Consider the following 21,199-nt stretch of genomic DNA (forward strand, 5'->3'; position numbering starts at 1 on the left):
ACTCTAGCAGAAACTTCTTTAGTTTTAATATACGATTTTAGGTTTTAAGAACTCAAGATAAGAACTCTCATCCCTGTGACTTTCATGTTTTACAGGTACCACTAAAGGATTTCAGAAACATGTATTTTAATGATAAATCCTAAACCCTGAGATAATGAGGTTGTGAACTTTCCTTCACAATAAACCTGTTACCCACATTCTCTGTTCAGTTTTTAAATTTTACATCATTATTAATCTCAAGCTTTCTGAATAGTTCTTTGATTGTGCCAATTTACTTCATTGTTCTTCTTAATCATCATTTTGTGAGTTTTCTTTGATTTCTCTTGCCTGTGGGGATAGTAATTTTAGGTTTTTCCTCAGCCTGGTAGAGAAGCAAAAGCAGAAAAAAGAAAAAGGAAAAAAAGGGCCTTTATTGTGAGCACGGGAAGGCTGCAGAAGAGTGCATAGTCTTTCTGAGGCAGACAAGCCACGGGCTTCTATTAGGTCTGATGGGGTGGAGTTTGAAGGGGTGGGCAGAATGACGTATTGGTGGCTGATCCGGGGAATGTTGGCGCTTTCTGAAGAGTGGGAAGTTTAATTTGTCTTGAAAGAAGAACTCAGAAGTCAACACTGGAGGGATGCACTGTCACTCCAGGGTCCTTTGCCAAATTGTGCAGGTGCCACCTGAGCCTGGCAGAGCTTCACATGGGAAGAACCCATCAGTACTGAGTTTTTGAGTTTATTTAGGTAAACTACAGGATAAGATTGTGATACTTCTAACAAACAGTTTTGACAATTCTAGTGAAAGGAACTATAAACCCACCTTAACAAGAACCAGAATTTACTAAGTAGTACACATAGGTAATGAGATGTCACCTGTGAGAGATCAGACCATTTTTCATTTTCTATGTCAAGTTAAAGTTAGGCTTTATGGTTCTAAATGGTTGGGTGATGACTATGGTGGTGAATATTACAGCTTAACAAGAAGAGGAATGTTTAACTGACATTTAGTGACAAATGTTTCACTTTGACAGTAGACTCTCTGCTAACATTGCCAACTGGAGCTGCCAATTGGATCCTGCAGGACTCAGAGGAAGAATGGGAGATGTGTGGTAACACAGACTGGTGAGGCAGGTTGCCTAGGTGAAGGGTCAGTGCCACAGTTAAGGGGCTTATTCATTGGTTTATGTTGTTTGAACCCTGGCCACGCTAAACATCTTCACAGGTGCTACGTAGTCTGACACCTCAAATCTGTCATCATTGTTAGCAAAGCTGTTATGAGGAGTGCTATGGCTCTGGGAGAATTATTTAAATTGCTGACAGTGAAAAGAGGAAAGAACATGCTTACTGGTCAGAGAAGAAGAATATCTCAGTTCAGCTGTCCAGAGAAAATGGGCAGCAACATGGGTCAGTGAGGTCAGTGGGTCAGAGGCTGGCACGCCCAGCTCCAACATGCGGCTCTTGAGGCGCTGCCCTAAGCTGTGCCCCTCTCCCCTCTGCCTTCCCTCAGCCCTGGAGGTTATAGAAAATATTACACGTGTCATCCAGCACAGGGAGTGCGTTGGGAACCGAGATACTGCAGACAAGACAGAGCTGAACTCATCAGTGGGTGAGGCCCAGTAAGTTCTAAGCAATTTTTTGCTTAAAATGAAATGAATTCTATAATATTAATAAATTTATATATGTATTCTGCTATCAGATTAGAGGCTAGTCAATAAAGATGTTGAACTTAGTATTATTATTCCACTAAAAGTTGTTCTACCAAAAATGAAAAAAAAACCCAGTGAATAATATTTAGTATAAATGTTGTAATGAAGAGCCATATATAGGTAATAAATGTGTACTGCAGTTTACACAGAAAAAGATTTTAAAATAATTGCTATATAGCTAATACAAAAAGGAAAAGTAGTTAAAACCAGTGACCATTAGAGTAAACACCCCTGTGGAGACAATAGAGTAACATCAGCAGGAAATGTTCTTTGAGATTTTCAAGTATCCATTGAAATATTCAATGAATCTGTTGCATATGTACCTGGCAAAAACACTTATAATGCATGAAAACAAAATTTCACTTAAAAGGACCATAGGTGCTTTTTTATTAATTAAGATTATTGATACACTTAAAATATGCATATTGATCACTTTCATGATAGAGACTTTGTACCTGTACATGACTTACCTCGATTCCTTTTATTTTCCCATTTCTTTATCTTCCTTTCAATCCCTCTTCCCCTCCTCATCTACAAAAGTTTTGTTTCTATTTTCTCTTATTTTTTCTTTTCTTTCCCCTTATTCTTCCCTAGATCCCCTTCCCAACTGAGCATTTTCTTCCTATTTCATAGTATCTCTTATCCTTTCTGGTTCTTATTTACACTTTCAGTTTCTCACACCAGAGGAACAATGTGATGCGTGTTTGATTTATTTCACTGAAGAGTATGGTCTCAGGGTCTATCCATTTATATAGAAATGCCTCAAGCTCTTCCTTCTTTAAGGCTGAGTAGTACTTCACTACATAAAAAAACCAACATTTCTTTATCCATTCATCAGCTGATTGGCATTTGAGCTGTTTCTAAGATTTAGCTATTACAAACTGAATTGCTATAAATATGGGTGTGCATATATCACTATGGTATGATGCTTTTAATTCTTTTGGCAATACATGAATAAAGGGAATACCTGGTCAAGTGGAAGCACTGGTTTTAATTTTCTGAGGAATCTCCACATTGATTTCCACCATGATTGTACCAGTCTACATGCTTCCAACAGTGGAGAAGTGTTCCTTTTTTTCCCCATAACCTCGTAACGATTTGTTTTTGGTTGGTTTCTTAATGATAGTCATTTTTTCTGCAGTGAGATGGAATCTCAGTGTTATTTTAATTTGCGTTTCTCAAGTGACCAGTGATGTTGAAAAGATTTTCATAATTTATTTGCCATTTTTACTTCATCTGATAAGTGTGCATTCATCTCAAATACTCATTTTTAGACTTGGTGTTTGAATCTGGGAAGTCTGATTTTTGGTTTAGTTTTTTTAATGCATTCTAGATATTAGACCTTTGTTTGAAAAACAGCTGGCAAAAATGTTTTCCTACTTGGTGGGTTGTCTTTTCACTTGCTGATGATTTCTGTTGGCGTGCCAAAGCTTTTTAACAAGATGAGATGCGAGTTGTCGATCTTTTGTAATATTTCCGTTATGGTCTAAATTTTGTTCATAAAATCTTTGCCTGTGCCTACATCTTCAAGAGTTCCACCTATTCTGTCTTCCCCCAGACTCAGTGTTCCTATTTTAGTATTTGGATCTTTGATCCATTTGAATTTCAGTTTAGTGAATGGTGAAAGATACAGGTTTAATTTTAGATTCTGGCATAGGGAAAACCAGTTTTTCCTGTTCCATTGATTAAAGAGGCTCTTTTTCCAGGGAATGTATTTGACACTGTCACAAATAATGTGCTGAGTGTGTTTGGAGTTGTTTGTGCATCTTCTAATCTGTTCTGTTGATCCTCTGGTCTGTTTCTTAGCAGTACCATTCTATTTTTCTCAAAATGTTTTTTAAAATTTTATTTTAGAGAGAAAAAAAACCCAAGAAAAATAAAAAAGAATAAAGCCAATCAAAACAAACAGTGTAAATGATACAGGTCTTCAAAACAAGGTAATAGGAAATCAACAGTGGTTAGCATAGTACCTCTGGTTGTCTTCAAAACAACTGCCCACACTTCCAGACACAGTTAAATCAAGCAAAACAGAAATAGAATAGAACCAATAAAAACAAAGCAATGAATGCAATATAGGACTTCAAAACAAGATAATTATAAATCAAAAATGGCTACCATAATATATCTTGTCATCTTTGAAATAGCTGCCAAAGGGATAACAAAATCTAACAAGATAAAACTGAACAAAACCCAACCAAATAAGACAATGACAAGGACACATAATTGCAAAACAAGATACTAGGGAATCAATAATGGCCACCACCTTCAGAAGGAGATCCCCCATGTGTGCTACATTGTGTACTGTTACTGGCTTTAGGCCTGCAAAGTTAGTGAAACACTAAGCCCTACAAGCATTAAGTTGTATTTTACCTCATTAGCTATCATCACAGCCTGTGTTTATCCAGATCAGCTGATTGCTTGGCAGGGGGAGGAAGGAGAACATTGGCTGTGCTTTTCTCCTGCCTCTGTGCTGGAAGGGGCTGACATCTGGCTCTCCCCCAGGTAGCCAGAAGCTAAGACCTCCTTAGCTTCTTGTTGACTTCTTGATTTCCTCTCCTGTAGGCCATGAATGGTGCAGACTCATAGGAGAGGGCTGGCGTCTGACTACCATTCTGTTTTTATCCACAGTAGCTTTGTTGTATGATTTAAAAACCGGGATTGGGATACTTCCTGTAATTTTAAAAAGTATTTCAACTATTAATTTTATACTTATAGTTTTAATTGTTATTTTATTAAATGATGTGACAGGATGTGAAATCTACTCTTTTATAGTCAAATTAGCTTAATTGGAATGGATCTTTGATTTCTTTATTCAATTGTTTTAATGTTTAAAACAAAAAGTTTGACTTGGCTGAGGATGAATTTATTAACTTGTTGAGCCTTTTAAACTTGTAGGAAATAATTGCTAGAAATTAAAAAGTAGAGTAACTAGGTAAATCATTTTAAAATGGAAGAGTTTAATTTAGAGAATAGATAAAAGAAGGGCACATCAAAGAGTAAATGGATGGCAGAAATACTTTGATGATGAAAAATGCCCATGTAGCTTTTAGCATTTTATTTTTTTATAGAGAATGAGAGTGAAAGAAGAAAATAGTTATTGACATTTTATTTCCTGTAAATTAGTATCAGTGTAAAATTTTAGTAAGTTTTATATTTAACTTAAGATTTTAAGATAAATGTAGATGCTTTTTATTTTATGAGATATTATTATGGTATATTTTAGCTTTAATATATGGCTTGGATTTAATTTTTGTCTCTAGCAAAACAATTATTTCAGCATATCAACCATTGGGAATATTATTTCCCTCCTCAGTTTTCATTTGCAAATTTCATTATAGCATGATATGGTTACCATCTGGTGTTTCTTATATAACATTATACTCAGGCTTTTCAGCTTTAAAATAATAATATTTCAAAGCCAAGTGGAAATCCTTTCTGAGAATATCATTTCATGTAAGTGACACGTTTACAAAACATACAATGTAGTTTAAGCTTGTGCTTATTATACATATTGGAAATATGCAGATAGCATATGCGTATGAATTTTAAAACCTTATTGGTATTTGATAGTTTATTGCAAAACATATGAAGTTCTTCAGATTAGCTTTTTGCTTAAGCTTTATCATTTTTGCTATCTTTAAACCTTGAAAGCTCTATATATTTCCAGATTAATGTCTTAATGTTTGTTAAGGAACTCTGCTGAATAATTTTGAGTAGGTTTTCTGAAGAGAAGATATGTTTGATCTTCATATTTTCCTTCCCTTTTCTTTGCTTCTCCTGTCCTTTCCTTCCTTCTTGTCTACCAAGCTACCTATCCAAATTTGTGGTGCTCCCTGGATGCTACTGCAATCTTGGTAACCAAATTTTCATTTGCCAAATTAAGGTCTGGATTAGTACCAATCATAAATATCATTTGATTGACCCACAAATAGCATATAGATGTAACAGAATTAATTTGTATTTCATTATTTAAAAATTGTTAGATTCTACTTGTTATAGATAGTGAGTAATTTCTTCTTGTTAGGTACTTGTGCACACTGAATCTTGGTCACTGTATTCACCCCTCCCCCACTCTCTCCTCTCATCCTCCCCAAGTTCTTTCCATCTCCAAGAGTCCACCTCCTTTTTTTCCTTGCTATCTTGCTTTTAAAATTATTTACATTTTAGCTTTTGTATTAGAGAAGCCATATGATATATACCTTCCTGTGTCTTATTTCATTTAGCATTGCAATCTCAAGGTACATTCATTTTCCTGTAAATAGCTCAACTACATCCTCCTTAATGACTCAGTAGTACTTCACTGAGTATGTGATAGATGCACATGTATACCTACATCATACTACCTTAAGCTTTTTATTTGTTGATGGGCATATAAATCACTTCCTTGTTAGCTATTAAGAGTTATGCTGTCACAAGCTTCGTGTGTGTATATCATTATGATGATTTTAACACTTTCAGAGAAGATACCCAGAAGAGGTATTGCTTGGTTAGATAGAATTTCTATTTTTAGTCTTTTGAAGAATCGCCATACTGATTTCTGTCGATTTTATAATAGTTTATATTCTCACCAAAAATATAGAAGTGTTCCTTTTGTCTCACAACCTTGCCAATATTTATTGTTTTTTGAGTTCTGAACAGTAGTATTTCTTATTGGAGTAGATGGAATCTCAGTGATGTTTGGATTTGCATTTCTTTAATGGACAAAGATGCTGGACAGTGTTTCCTATATTCATTGGTCATTGCACGTCTAATGAAAGTTATCTATTTATTTCAATTACTTATTTTTATTGGGTCTTTCATTTGTCGATGTCAAAGGTTTTTGGAATTCTTTGTGTATGCTAGATATTGGCCTTCTGTCAGAGGGGTAGTTGGCAAAAAGATTTCCGTGTACTGTAAATTGTTCCTTCACTTTGTTGGTTGTTTCCTTTGCTGTACAAATTTGACATAATCTCATTTACTGATTGCTGGTACTATACTTTTTTGAAGTTGTATTCTGTTGAAGAAGTTCTTTCCTATGTCTAGATTTTTGAGAGTTTTACCTGTTTTGTCTTCCACTGAATTCAGTATTTCTATTTTTGTATCTAGGTCTTCGATCCATTTTGATTTGATGTTAAGACCAGGTGAGGGACATGGATCTAGATTCATTCTCCTGCATATGGATCACCAGTTTTCCAAGCACCATGAGTTAAGGAGACCAGCTTTTCTCTGGCATGTGATATTGCTTCCTTAGTTAAAAACAGATGGCTCAAGGTGCTTAGTAACCAACCTCAGGTTCAGCAGCAAACATAGTGCTGGGCACATGGTTGGTGTCAATAGATGCTATACTTTTCTTAACCTGTGTCATTTGTTTGATAGTCTTACTAAATACTGCAATTCTACTATGCAGTAAAAGGAAAGGGTAGCAAGGAACAGGGCGATCAACACTGATAAGCTCTAACTTGGGCATCTAGCTCCAAGCAAATGACAAGTACATGGACAGAATTTTCATGTCAAAATGCATCAGGTACCTAACTCAATGAGTTTCAAACCAGTTGAGTACCAAGGTATGGCTGTAAACAACTGAGTATATTTGAGCCTTTGAAGTTAGTTCTCATGTAGTGTAGTCTTCCAGTAAACTATGCCTCTCAGTATTTGTGCTCTTCTATGATTTCCTTTCCTCAAATCAGAACTAGCTCTGTCTCATACTCATAACTAATGGAATATAGCAAAAGTGGTGTTATAGACTTCCAGGGTGTGGTCAGCAGAAGCCTTGCAGCCCTGCCTCAGTCTCCTGAAACCCTCAATTTTACCATTAAGTGGAAATTCCAGTTACACCAAGACTATTGCTTTATGAGCAAGTTCAGCCCAGCTGCCTAGCGAGGCTGCATAAGGAGAGGAAGACTCCACCAGACCCAGCTAATCTGGCCACCCTTACTGGATATGTAACTCAGAAGCCCAAAGACATGTCCAGTTTAAATCACTGCCTGAATTCACCATATCAGGGAATCCATGCAAGACCCCTAGATCCCTGCCCAACAGAGCGGCAAGGCTCAGGTTGTTTGCTTAGCAGCAATGCACAGTGTAGCAGCATAGTACAGTGTGACCTGTGGGGAAGAAGAGTTCATGTCTGAGGGGTTGGAGGTGGTCAGGGACCTGAAGGAAGACAGCCATGGAGAATACGCAGTTCAAATCCAGAGAGTAAAGAAACCAGGTTTCTTCCATGTTGGAAATGCAAAGCAGTTTTAAAATCATTTTTGTTGAAGTCAACAGTCTCTACTCATAAATATATTTAGAAGCTTCAAAGTAGAAGTTCACGCTCATTTATTTACTTACTGATTGAAGCACGTTTGTGAACTGCTAGCAGGCACACTGTTCTGGGCCAGTTGAACCAACAGGCGAGGAAGCGGAATCACTTACTTCCAACAGGAATGATGGGGAAGGAAGGGGACAGAGGACTGGCAGTCTAGGCACCCCCGCTATAGAGGCTTTCAAGTGGAGGAAAAGAAAGCAGGTTTGTAAGGTAGGTGATCATAGGAAAGACAGCTAAAGAAATCAGCTTGGAAAATGAAAATGAGCCACAGAGAAGAGGAAGAGCAGAGTTTCCCTACGAGAGAGGCCGGAAACAGAATGGGGGAAGCTAAGTAAATCTGTGTGGGTGGAGAAGTATATATGAAAGGGCATCCTGACCCAGCGGGGAATTCATTTGCCGGAAGTGAGACGGGAGGAGAAGGGTAGTGTGGAGTGGGAGGAGAGGGTGATAACCGGCATGGGTTATGCGCTGAGGAACAGGATAAGGAGCCAGCTGGTCAAGAGTAAATGACTGCGGAGCTGAAGGCCCAGCTGAGGTTGCAGATCATGAATTTGTACTGCAGCCAGTCACCATGGTAATGTAGATTTCTCATACAGTGTCATTCCCAGAAGCAGAAGGGATAGAAATGGGTGACTGGGTCTGCATTAGATGGAGAAATCTGGGACACATTTTTAGAACTCACATTAGCAAGTAATATTGAGTCTGAATAATATATGCAAGTCTTGGACTTGCGCTCTGATGCTCACATTCCTGGAAGACCTTGGAAAAAAAATCACCCGGGCGTTTAGCATTTCTCCTCACCTGTGAAATGGTGGGATGTGCACTTACCAGGTTGCATATGAGGGTAAATTGAGAAAATTTAAATAAAATGGTTTATAAACTTTGAGCTATGATTTTGCTATAAGGTATCATTTTTCTTCTTTGACAATAGGTAAACATTAATTTCATGGATGACTTCAGTTACATCTTGTCTGATGTCTATTAATCTGTCTATTTTATCTGAATCTATGGAAAACATTTTTTCCCTCGTAGCTACCTCTCTGTCACTCTCATTAAGTCATTTGCTCTCTTTGTCCTCGCCCACCAAGAATATCTGATTTGTTTATTTATGTATTTATTTATTTATTGTCAGCTGGCATTCATTTGCTATAATATCTTTTTTATTTTCTATAAAAGCCCTAATTCTATACTACTGATATGTTTTCTCATAACTTCCTATTGGAATAGTGTAATATAAATATTTCTAGTTCTTGAACTGGATGTGATGGTTCATACCTGTAATCCCAGCACTCCAGAGGCTGAAGCAGGAGGATCATTGTGAGTTCCAGACCAGCCTCAGCTACAAAGTGAGCACAAGGCCAGCCTGGACTGCATAGTGAGACCCTGTCTCACAGACAATATATATATATATATATATATATATATATATATATATATATTCCTGGTTCTTAACCTGGTTGGTCTAATAGCAAAAGGAGTCTAGTAATTGTGTTGACTACTTGCTCTTTTAGATCATAATTCTTTATATTTAGGAAATTACTAACATTCTTTGTGCATGGAATTGCTTATGATTTGTATACTTCCATTAACTTTTATCCAGTTATAAGTGACATCCTGGTGTCATCCTGACATGGATGCTGTATTTTAAAGCTTTTCCTCTTTCAAATACCCCTTTAATTTTCCATTTCCGTGAACAAACAAGTTAGCATTTTAATTTTCAAGTGAAAGCAGATGACAGACTGAGTAGTGGGCTGCAAATTGAGAGGATATGGCTTCATTTGATGGGGGTGACAATCTCAGTTTATTCAAGGAGGAAATGCTACATAGAGAAGGAGACTTTGTAGATAGTTTCTTGCCACAATGTCACAGTTCTGATGGTTGGGACAGAAGGGAAGGTGATATTTCTAGCAGAGGGGCTGAAATGATGTACAGAGACAACACTGAAGGACTACAAAAGAAAAAAGTACATTATAGTTGATATGACCACTATGTATATGAGAGAGACAATTACTTCTGAAAATCAATATGATGAGGACAATTTTATCAGAAGAATCTGAAAAATCAAAAGCCAGTGGTCTGAGTTAAATCTCATAGACTGTAGAACTGGAGGACAGCTGTGGAGAGTGCAGCAACGAACATCTGACCACGCATTGGGGAAGACGTTCAGGTTACTAGTTGGGATCAAGGAAGGGAAGCCCTAGAATCAAAGTTCTTCTGTTTATCATGCACTGACTTCAGTGGAAAACCAACATGTCCTGGGAGAGACGTACTCTATAGGTAAAGCAAGTTAGTCAAATTTAGCTATGGTTTAGCAAGACAATTCTTGAGATTACCTATCAATCTTTGTGCTCACCAATCTTTGGTCTGATTCCAGAATCATAAAGATACATTGTGATGAAATAATTGGTTCTGTAGGTAAAGAAACATGCTAATTGAGCAAGTTGATTAATCCAAAAGAATGCTGTTTTGGTTACTTTTCTTTCATTGCTGAGACAAAATATCCAAAATCCAATAGTAAAGAGGAAAAGGTTTCATGTAGTTCAGTTCATGGAAGTTTCAGCTCCTAGGCAGGGTGGCATGGCACAAGGACAACAGTTCAAGATGGCAGAAGACACAAAAGCAACAAGAGCAAACTGGGGGTAGGGAAGCAAGGTCTTTTCCTCTGTTATATTGTATGCACATTATCTTCCCTCAGATGAGTGTGGCACTTACGCCATTTCAGTGCCCTTCTCTTGCACAGGCTCAGAATGTTTACAAAGTGAGGACCCTGAGCCCCTGCTGAATCACTTAGCTAAACTAAATTTCTCAAGTTGATACAATGAACAACATCCTAGAGCAGTAGGGCATGTCCTGTAGACACGAGGACGTAGAACTGATAAGAAACATTTGTGAACTGAACAAATTCATTTTTCTCGTGAAACATTCTGCTTACCTGAAAAACGGAGGTAACCAGGGGTTATTTTTACTTGATATTTTGCAGATATATTTTTGAAAGTGAACAAATCCCATTAGTTTCAGGAAACAGTTGACAATATTTGATATATTCCAAAGGTAGAATTTTATCTTTAGAGTAAAATTTATAATTTTGAATAACTTTTATCAGCCACGCTTTTCTAATGAGATCAGCAGTTATACTATCTCATGCTTTTTAACATATCATAATAACATTTTTCATAATAAGATGCATCAACTTTTGCTATACCTGTAAAGTTCAGTGAAACAATATTTTCTAAATACCAATAGATGATGTTACAAATCATGCATGAGTAAAATATCTACTGAAAATGCAGAATACACCAGTGAATTTTAATGCAACAGATGATGAAAAATTATTGATATGATTTCATACTACCATTTTCAGTGTTCTCGTGTATTATTAAAGAAAAATTTAAAGCTATCTGAAAGATTAACAAACTGCTACTCATTTCCTCCAGCTACATATCTACATGGGACCCAATTTTTGCATGAAAATAATTCATCAGCGTAGGTTGTATGAAGATCCATGGGGACTTCTTGTAAGCCAGATATGAAAGAAACTTGGTAAGTGCTGCCACTCCACTCACTTTTTGTTTGTTTTGGAAAATAGAAATTTTTCATGTTGTTTGTCTTATCAAGTAATGGATATAATGAAACATCTCTCAGCTTGGATTTCCAATATCAGAATGTATCAGCGGATGTAAACTACAGAAACCAAACCTCTGTGCAACTGTCAACAGTATCGTCAAAGGGGTCTCGAGATGAAGGCTTTTAAGTGCTTTTGCTTCAGGACACTTTTTAAGACACAGGTTCGTATGGAAGCCAGAGAATTTAAGCGAATAAGCAAACAGGACACTGGCCACAAGGAATAGCAAAAAACAAAGCAAAACAAAATTTGACAGATTGCATATTTAGTATGGAAGGAGCACCTATCACTTGATTCCTGATGAAGCTTTTACTGTGTCTGAAGAAGTAGAAAATCCAGAATTTTATGTGAACTGTTTTAACATTGACAATTGATTTGATTAAAAATATGAGAAATCAAGATATTTGTGCAAGCCAAATAAAATACTCACAGAATCGATACTGGACTCTACATCTTTCATTTGTGAGCACTCCACAGGATCAATGTGGGCAGTGGTGAATTCTCTAAGGTGATTCTATTTAGGAGAGCTTTGTCAAGGAATCTGCCTGAATGACTGCATCTACTATCTCATCATATGCCTCAGTCAAATAAAAAGAGATTGCTTTAGAAATCCATTATGTAAGTGACTTGATATTTGTGGGTTAAGACAAAGTAAAGGCACATCATTCATTTATGAGGAATCTGAAGCATTATCCCAACTGTGCTCCAGGAATTCCACTACATGTCTAGGATTTAAAAATCTTCAATGTGCCCTCACCTGATGACAAAGTGATACTGTAGAACCCCTCTTGCTTTTTATGGTGTTACTTCAAATGATTCAAACTTGGGGTAATAGATTAGTTCTACAGAGAACTACATAGTGTGTAATAGGTTATGACACTATCAACTGTCTTATTTTACATACTAAAGAGTTTCTTAAATTTAAAAATGAAAACAGAAAAATAGTCATTGTAAATGTAAATTATTATTATAATAAAATAATAATTTATTATTGGTAGAATAGCAATTATTTCATTTGTAAATCTCTGAGAAATGAAATTTAGCTTTTGATATAAAATGTCACCTTTTTGATTATTTATTGACTAAACCTATAGCAGAAAATGCCCTCCTCATCCAGTATACTTCAGTTTCTGTTAGCTGTCCAGGTATCAGATCTGTTACTTCTGTTTCTTAGAAGTAGCTGAGCACTGTGATACAAAGCTGGTCACTACGATGCATAGTGCAAGAAACAATCAAAGACATCCAAGCACTCTGTTTCTGTATGCTTCCCACTTGCAAACTCCACCAGAGACTGGGGCCTGATATTGTGGGACTGATCCCAATCAGTGCCTGCTGGTGTAAGTAAATCTGCCTCCAAATCTTGGGTTGTTTTGGTGTTTCTGTTTGCCATTGTGTCTGATGCACTGGCTGGGAAGACTGATCATGTTGACCTCTTTGGTCACCAGTCATGGCATTCGTGGATGGAGCAGGGACCTCTCCATGTCCCAACAGGAAGGTGTGCCATCAAGATTTCTTGAGTCCCCTTGGAGGTCTGAAGAAGGATTCTTAGCTCTCCATTTGAGCAGCTCACATTGGCCTCAAAAGATAGGAGGACACAGTGTGCCTGCTGGCTTGCCAGATTCCAGTAGGAACCCTAGTGACATTCCAGTTAAGGGGTCAGTCCTGCTTGTTTTGAGTAAAACTGACCAACTCATATGAGGTCACCATCAAGGGAAGGGGATTGGAATGTTTAACCTTTGAATGTCTGCTGAATGAGTGTGGCAGTGTTTATAATGGACAGTAAAAGCAATAGCCATTTCATCTGTGCTCCATGGTGAAGAGTTGGACTTCCCTCTCCAAACTATGGAGATTGACTGGGCCCCAACCTGCAGTTCTCTGGAGGTGTCTAGTAAAGACAAATGGAGAATATACTGATGTTTCTCCATAGTTGGGATGCTTTCAGTGTTGCCAAGAGGAAAGGTGCCAGGCAGGTATCTGAATGATTTCTCTCTCTTAAGGAGCAGCCACCTTTTGTCTGTTGCACCATCATTCAAGGATAAACAACACACACACGGGGAGTCAGAAATGGGAACTAATTAGTCAATACCACGGTCCTTGATTGCAGGCCTACGAATTTTAAAAAGGACTTTTCTGGTGATTATGGAATCAAAATGAAATCAAAGTACTGTACTCAAGCCTGAAGAAGACCTGAGAATTCCACCGTGGCAGACTGCTCCTTAGCTCTCACTGGGCCATTTCTGCAGCCAGCAAAAAGAAACAAAACAACCCAGTCAAGCGCTTCTCAAAGGCATCAAAGAGGTGGGCAAAAGGCTCATCATTCCTTGGTACCATCTGTACTCGCCCTCTTCACCCAATCTTATGTCTTTATGCTGATTACTTTCAAATTCATATTTTGTACTGTTTGTACTGTTATCCAGAAGCCTGATAAAGCCTTTCTTGCTTTTATGGGACACTCTATGAAGTGACAGATGTTTCCTAGCCCTGCATTGTGGTAATCAAAAATACCTCTCGACGCTGCCAAATATCCTCTGGTAGGCAAACATCATGAGTGGTTGAGAAAGAATCATTGTTCTAGGATATTATGAGTTATTGTAAATACTTTGGTTCTTCTTTATAGGTGTGAATGGTAAATTCAATAGGGGTTCAGAAACAGAAGCACGTGATCTAAATAAAGTTTAAACATGATCATTCTGACTGGAGGGCTGAAGGGAGCAAGTTCTATGTCGAGGAGATCCATGAGTGGGTAAGAGTAGAGTCTGGACAGCATGAGAGCAGGAAACAGAGACAGAAGTGTCCTCAGGATGGATGGATATCTTTGAAGATGGAATGCACAAGAACTGCTGGTACATGATAGGCAGGGTGTGGGAGAATGAGCAGACACAGGCTGCTTCTAAGTCTTTTGAAACTGAGATGAAAAGAATACAAGTGACAAATACGAAGGGGAAGATGCTGGGCCATGTGGACGATTTTGAGATGATATTAGAAATTTAAACTGATCTGTTGAAAAGTTCATCAGATATATAAGACTGCAATCCATAGGTGAAGAGCTTGAGGATATCATAGCCTGGATATTGACTGTGTCCTCAGGACACAAAGCCTTGGTTTCCAGGCTGTGGTGCTATTGAGGGATGGTTAATCCTAAAAGTTATGGTCTAGGATTGGTCCTTGACCTCTGTGGCAGTGTCCTTGAAGGGATACCAGACCTTTTCCCTTCTCATATTTATTCCCTGACCATGAGTGAGTCCTTTTCTTCTGCTGCATGCTCCCTACCTTGAGGTGCTACCTCCTATGATTCCAAAGCAATGGGGCCAATGGATGGTGGAGTAGAGCCTTCAAACCTGTGAGACAAAAATAAACCTTTGGTCTTCACAGGTTAACTATCTCAAGTATTTGCTATAGTGATGGAGAGCTGACTGACACAGAGGAAAATGTTTTTGAAAGGAATCAGCATACAGTCATAAGATAGGTGAAGAACGCAAGTATAGATGGTACAAAAGGGGGAGCAAGGAATAAGCTCTGAGTTGGTTTGAGAGGCATAGATTGCGTGCAAGAGAAAGAAGTCACCTCTTTAATTACTAAAACAGAATAGAAAATAAGATGGATATTCCGAAACCATTATTTGCATGTAAATTGCTTTTCTTCATCAAAGCTTGAGTTTTAATTTGATGTAGAGATAAGGTTGCAACCTCTTCCAAAGCAAGTAAAGGAAAGTTCTTAATTTAATTACAATATTAATTTTCAGACTGCCAGAGAATAAAGAAGTTGTTTTCCTACCTTTATTCCTGTTTTCTAGCAACTTCATTTTCCTCCCCAGTTTGATTCCCTGAAACTGTAACATATAAAATGAAATAGTGAAAAAGCACTTTATTAAAAAAAAGAGAGACAAAAAGCAACAGAATTATTTTTGTTTTCTTTCAAGAAGAAAGACTAGAGCTTCATAGGAGATGGGTTCAAATGTCCCTGCAGTTACACCTATTGCCAGCCCCATCTTACCATCAGGACCTTGGACACCACCAGGATTGTTGCCCAAGTTGGGAATCACACAGATTTGTTCCCCATCAGACAATATACAAGTATTCTTATAGGAAAGATTACTGAGCTTCTCAGCTCTAGGTTTTATGATGATAAAATATTCATTAGTAATTTCTATAGACCATTGTTTTAACCTTTCAAAGGTAATGTTAAATATTGGATTGATATACCTTCTTTTTTCTTTACAGAAAACAATTGTCAGAACATCAGGTGTAATTGGATCATGGTAGAAAATAAAAGTTAAGATAAACAAATGAGAAAGGAATAATGGTAATTTAGTGTACCTTGCAGGGAAAAATTATATTGTTTATTTATTTTAGTTTTTAACTTTTTGATTACTATTCTTATGATTGGTGGAATCTGGGAATCAAATCCGGGGCCTAGTGTGTGCTAGAGAAGTGTTACATCACCGAGTTCCCCAGCAAATATATTCTTTTTTAAGTAAAAGGATCTCATTTAATCAGAACACTAGGGCAATAAAATGGTTTGATACTCAAATTTTTTTTATAACCAGGGACTACTGTGAACTCTGTAGAGTACTTGTTGCAACTTGGCAAAATTAAGAGATGTTTAAAGTCTAACAAGTGGACTGTGGTTTGCAGTGAAGGAAGGATACAGGAGTATGTGGCCCTCAGGCCTGCTAATCAGACGAATTATTGATTAGTCAGATTTGGATCTTTAATGGTTTGAAACCTTTCCTGTTTTAGTCCGGAAAAAAGCCACCTGTGTATTTGATACTAAATATTATAGAGACAGCTTTACACTAAAACAAAATAAGTATCATACTAATTGTACAAAATGCAATTTTGTGGTAGTAAATTTTTTAAAAAGTAAAGGATGACAGTATGATGAAAGATATCTTGTTTTAAAAAGAATGGAATGTACTCTATAAGAATAATCTATTATTAACATTTAAAATTTTTTGCTTCATTTAATAGTGATGTGAAAAGACTTTGCCTTCCTCTCAAAGCTTTCTTTGCCCTCCACATATTATTTAAGACAAATACATGTCTAAAATATCACAGGAATACATAAGGATGAGGTTCTTAGTTATCTCCATTTTAAAATGGACTTTCAAGAGGAAGACTTTAAGTGCATTACTTAGTACAGAATAATTTTTAAATGTACACATTTTGAGGAATGCTGAAAAATATAAACTTGTTAAATATTAGAGAAATTAATATGCTAGCACATCAAAAATAATCAATACCTCTCAGGACAATTATATGTACTGTTTGGGGTCCTATATTTTTTTACAGGATAGAAATTGAACTCTAGAAAAACATTGGCATGTATGTTTGTGGATCTGAATCATTTGTATGATTATCAGTTTTTTTGCAGAGATGCAAACTGCATATTTACTAGACAAAGAACATTTCTATATAATAAAATAATTCTCAAATGGACCTTTAGGCAACGCCTAGCATGGACTGAAAGGATGCCTAATAATTATTTTCTGTGCTCCGTAGTTTTGAACTTTTCTGGGTTGTTACCTTTGCGTTCATCCCTTTCTATTATTCTTCCGCGTTGATTTCTGGAGCTATCATTTCATCTGTCTTTAACTTGAATCCTAAACTCTGTTCCAGCTCTACATTTGTATATTTAAATAGATCAGTGTGTTTCACAGAACAAAAGAAGCTTCTATTTCATTTGAAAGCAGTTGGTATTAAAAATAGTTCTCTTCCATCCATTTCATAAACCTTAAAAACGTCCATAGACTTTTGGGAAATTTTCAGGTGATCTTTGGCTAGAGCTCCTAAACCCCATCTGCCTCTATGATTTAAACCATTTTCTGTCCGTTGTCCTAACACTTGCTTCTAAACAGAGAAATCCAAAGCTTTTCAGTTAATTAGCAACGTGCTACTATTTAAACTGACGATGAAGACCCTGGTGTTACTGCCTGGAGCGAGGACCAGTCACACGGTTTACTTGAGGAAGTGAATCCTTTTGGAAACCTTACTTGATGCAGTTCTAAACTACAAAGATTGCTTTTATTAAAATACAGAAAGTTGAGGTGTGTTGTTTTCACCCGCCAGCTCCCCATGAGGAATGCAGTCGTTATGTAATACAAACACGACGCTAAAAAATAAAGGATGAAAACATGGGTTTAGTTTTACAACTTTATATTAATTGATACTTAGTTTCTGTTAGGTTTGCTTTTAAGGAGTCAGTTGATGGATACTGTGGAAAAGCTATGAAGGCCATCCATGTTTATTGATTCTGGTCAAATGGAAGGAGATGTCTTTCTCTCCCTTTTGTACTCTTGGTGTTTAATATTCCTTTTTTTGACAGTCACAGTACTAAGTCTTGACTTATAATTACAAGCAAAAAAGAAATTCGGTTTGTTTTCACATAACTTTCAATGAGTAAGGACATAAGCAATTACAATGGAATGATAAGGAAAATGCTGCTCCTACAGTAGGAAATAGCAAGGGTATTTTACCAGTTATCTGTTGCTATTCAACGAAATAACTCAAAATTTGCTAGATTATTTTAATTTTTATTTTATTTTGTTTTATTTATTTATGTATTTATTTATGACACAGGGCCTGGCCAGATACTTCAAGCTGGTCTTGACCTCACTATGTAGCCCACTCTGGCCTCAGAATCATGGTGCTCCTCCTGCCTCAGCCTCCTGAGTGCTGGGATTACTGGCATATACGACTGTTCCCAGAAAAATGTACTGGTTTTAAATAAATTCTTATATCTCAAGTTTGTGCATATCAGAATTAAGAATGCCTGCAGGTATGTGGTTTTGACTGTGTCTCTCTTCAGTTTGCCTTCCAAATGGTGGAGTTATTTTAAGGTTTAAATGAGTCTGGGAGACTCATATCTGTGACAGTTAATTAAAACGTGTGGCAAGTTGACACTGGCTGTTGGCAAGAGGCCCCAGAGATCACAGCCTCCAGAAGGCTGCTTGAGAGTCCCCACAATATGGTGTGCGATCCCCCCCACCGAGTTATTTAAGATAGAGCAAAGGGGAAAGTTAACACCATTAGTCATGCACCCTTAATTAAGTACTGCACACTGTCAGTTAATAAAGTACTGTATTAGTTACATAGATTAGCCTTACTTAATATGGGTGGATAGAAGGAATACAGTATAGCATGCCATCTGTTGGGGCACTAGTGGAACAGATACCCTGCATAATCTGGGTAGAAGGAGGAGAGAGAAAGAGAGAGAGAGAGAGAGAGAGAGAGAGAGAGAGAGAGAGAGAGAGAGAGAGAGAGAGAGAGAGAGAGAGAGTAGAGAGAGGAGAGAGGAGAGAGACAGGAGAGAGAGAAAGGGGAGAGAGAGAGAGAGAGGGGAGAGAGAGAGGAGAGAGAGAACATGATTTAAGAACTAATGGAAATGAATTTAGGTGGTCAAAGATGAAAAATATTAGGAAAATTTTTGTGGTTTTACTTTAATAATTCAGATTGATTACATAGACACATTTTTGCATAAGAGTTGAATGAAAGCTACAAAGACTAGTGCTGTATTTTTCAAATCACAGCACTTGGAAACTCCAGAATTACTGAAATCAGAATGTTCAAGAGAACTCACAGTGCTTGTTAACTGCTGAATTATCTGAATCTAAATCTATATTCAATCTTCCTTCTTATATTCCAAGAAGATGTGTCCCTCCCCTTTCCCTTCATAATGTATCATATTTTGCACTCCCCCTCTAAATTATGTTCCTTTTTTTTTTAATGAAATAGGTATATTCACCCTGGTACCAGTATTTGAAAAATAATTGACAAATGTGAAATGTTAAGAATCACTCACCCTCACCTGTGCTCTTTAGTAATGGATAAGAACTTTTAGTTGGTGAATTAAGAGGAAAGGAGACATATGTAATGCATGGATTGAAAAAGAAGAAATTAAAGTGTCATTACAGATAAAAATGATTTATATAGACAAAACAAAAATGTATAATACAATTTACTAAGTGATTTTAGGAAGGTTTATTGACAGAAGGTTAACAAACGTAAATTCATTATGTTCATAAAATGCATTAGAAACATAAAAATACCTAAAAATGTATGTAATATAAGACTGATCTCTAGGAAATGATAAAATGAAATTGAGAGAAATGAGAGAAGATCTAAATAATTGGAGTCAGCGCCAGGTTTGGAAAATTTGTTAGTTCAAATATATCTTCCAAGTAGATAATTTAATTCAATGAATATTTTTAAAAAACTGATAAACCAACTATAAAACACATATGCAAGTGCCAAAATACATCCTAGATAAACTTGCTGTTGAACAAATGGAAGGATATCTTCTAGTTCACAGTAAGGATTATTGCAAATCTATAATTAGGACAATATGGTGTCAACACAAAGTGGTCAAATGGATGAAATCAGGAAGTTGAGAAATACGAATGCTCCATGTAATGTGACATAACAGAGCACTGACATCTTGGTAATAATGGTTTTGAACAACTCTACATTTAAAAATATTTTTTAAAAAAATCTTCCTCCATGTTTCACATGATATAAAATAATTTCAGATGGATTACAAATCTAATGTCAAAAATAATTTTAGAAAATATCATATCCTATTGTGTTTGATAGTACTACAGTGAAAATAAGCAGTCTATTATTTGTTACTATGGTTTGAACGTGTCTCCCAGATTTCATGAGTGGGAAAGTTAATACCCAAATATGTACATTAATGGCATTTGAAGGAGGGAAAACGATTGGATCACGAGTTCTCTCCCCTCATTAGTAGATCGGCACATTCATGGATTAATAGGTTAGTGGATACATTTGTCAGCTTTTCCTCACTATAATGAAATAAATAAGACAATTCACTTACACAAAGAAAAGTTTTATTTTTGGCTTATTGTGATGAAGAGTTCAGCCCAATACTTTGGTTTAACTGTCTTGACAGGAGAAGCACACCACGGAAGGAGCACGCTGTGGAGGAAATTGCTTTCCTCATGAGTCAGGAAGGGACTGGATCCCACATCGCCTTTCACGACACACTCTTAATGATGTCCTATAAGGCTCTGCTTTCTGAAGGTCCACCCTGAGGGTCAGTCCCTTTCCCTAGGCCCTCTAGAAACCACTGCTAAAGCAAAAACCATAAAAAGCATTAAGCTTTAAGGAGAGACTTTGTTACAAACAAGGTCTGTTTAGCATTATTTCTCTTTCTTGCCATTTGAATGCCCAGCAGAGCAGGGTTTTACAGAGGCTGAACAGATATTTGGACTTCTCAGCCTCCATAACTATGAGCTAAGTAAAACTCTTTTCTTTATGTATTAATTTAATCTCAGGTACTTTGTTATAGTAACAAAAACTTAAACCCATTTATACATATTTACTAATGTACAACTAATGGGAAAACCAGAATTGTGGATCTCAAATATGTATGAGAATAATACAGTGAATCATAAAGGTCAATGAAATGTTCCAAATAATTTCTTATACTCCATCCTTGTTTTTATAGGAATATAAGAAGACACTGTATATTTAACATGTGATATGTGCTCTGCTTTTATATACCATATTGCTACACTTCACAACAAACATAAACTATTCTGCTTTCATTTCTTTTTGAAGAAGAGAGAAAATATCAATG

At 36.7% G+C, this 21,199-nt stretch overlaps 1 long non-coding RNA gene across 1 annotated transcript in view; it reads right to left on the minus strand.

Annotated features, from left to right (window-relative positions):
- LOC134477786 (uncharacterized) overlaps positions 1-21,199 on the minus strand; it is a 77,314-nt gene that overhangs the window by 51,027 nt on the left and 5,088 nt on the right. The window contains exon 2 of the long non-coding RNA XR_010049979.1: positions 15,374-15,428. This is a non-coding gene — a long non-coding RNA (uncharacterized LOC134477786). The remainder of the gene's footprint in view (positions 1-15,373; positions 15,429-21,199) is intronic.

This window comes from Cavia porcellus, unplaced genomic scaffold, assembly GCF_034190915.1.
Source record: "Cavia porcellus strain 051 isolate PalLab524CR breed Dunkin Hartley unplaced genomic scaffold, mCavPor4.1 scaffold_10, whole genome shotgun sequence".
Classification (NCBI taxonomy): domain Eukaryota; kingdom Metazoa; phylum Chordata; class Mammalia; order Rodentia; family Caviidae; genus Cavia; species Cavia porcellus.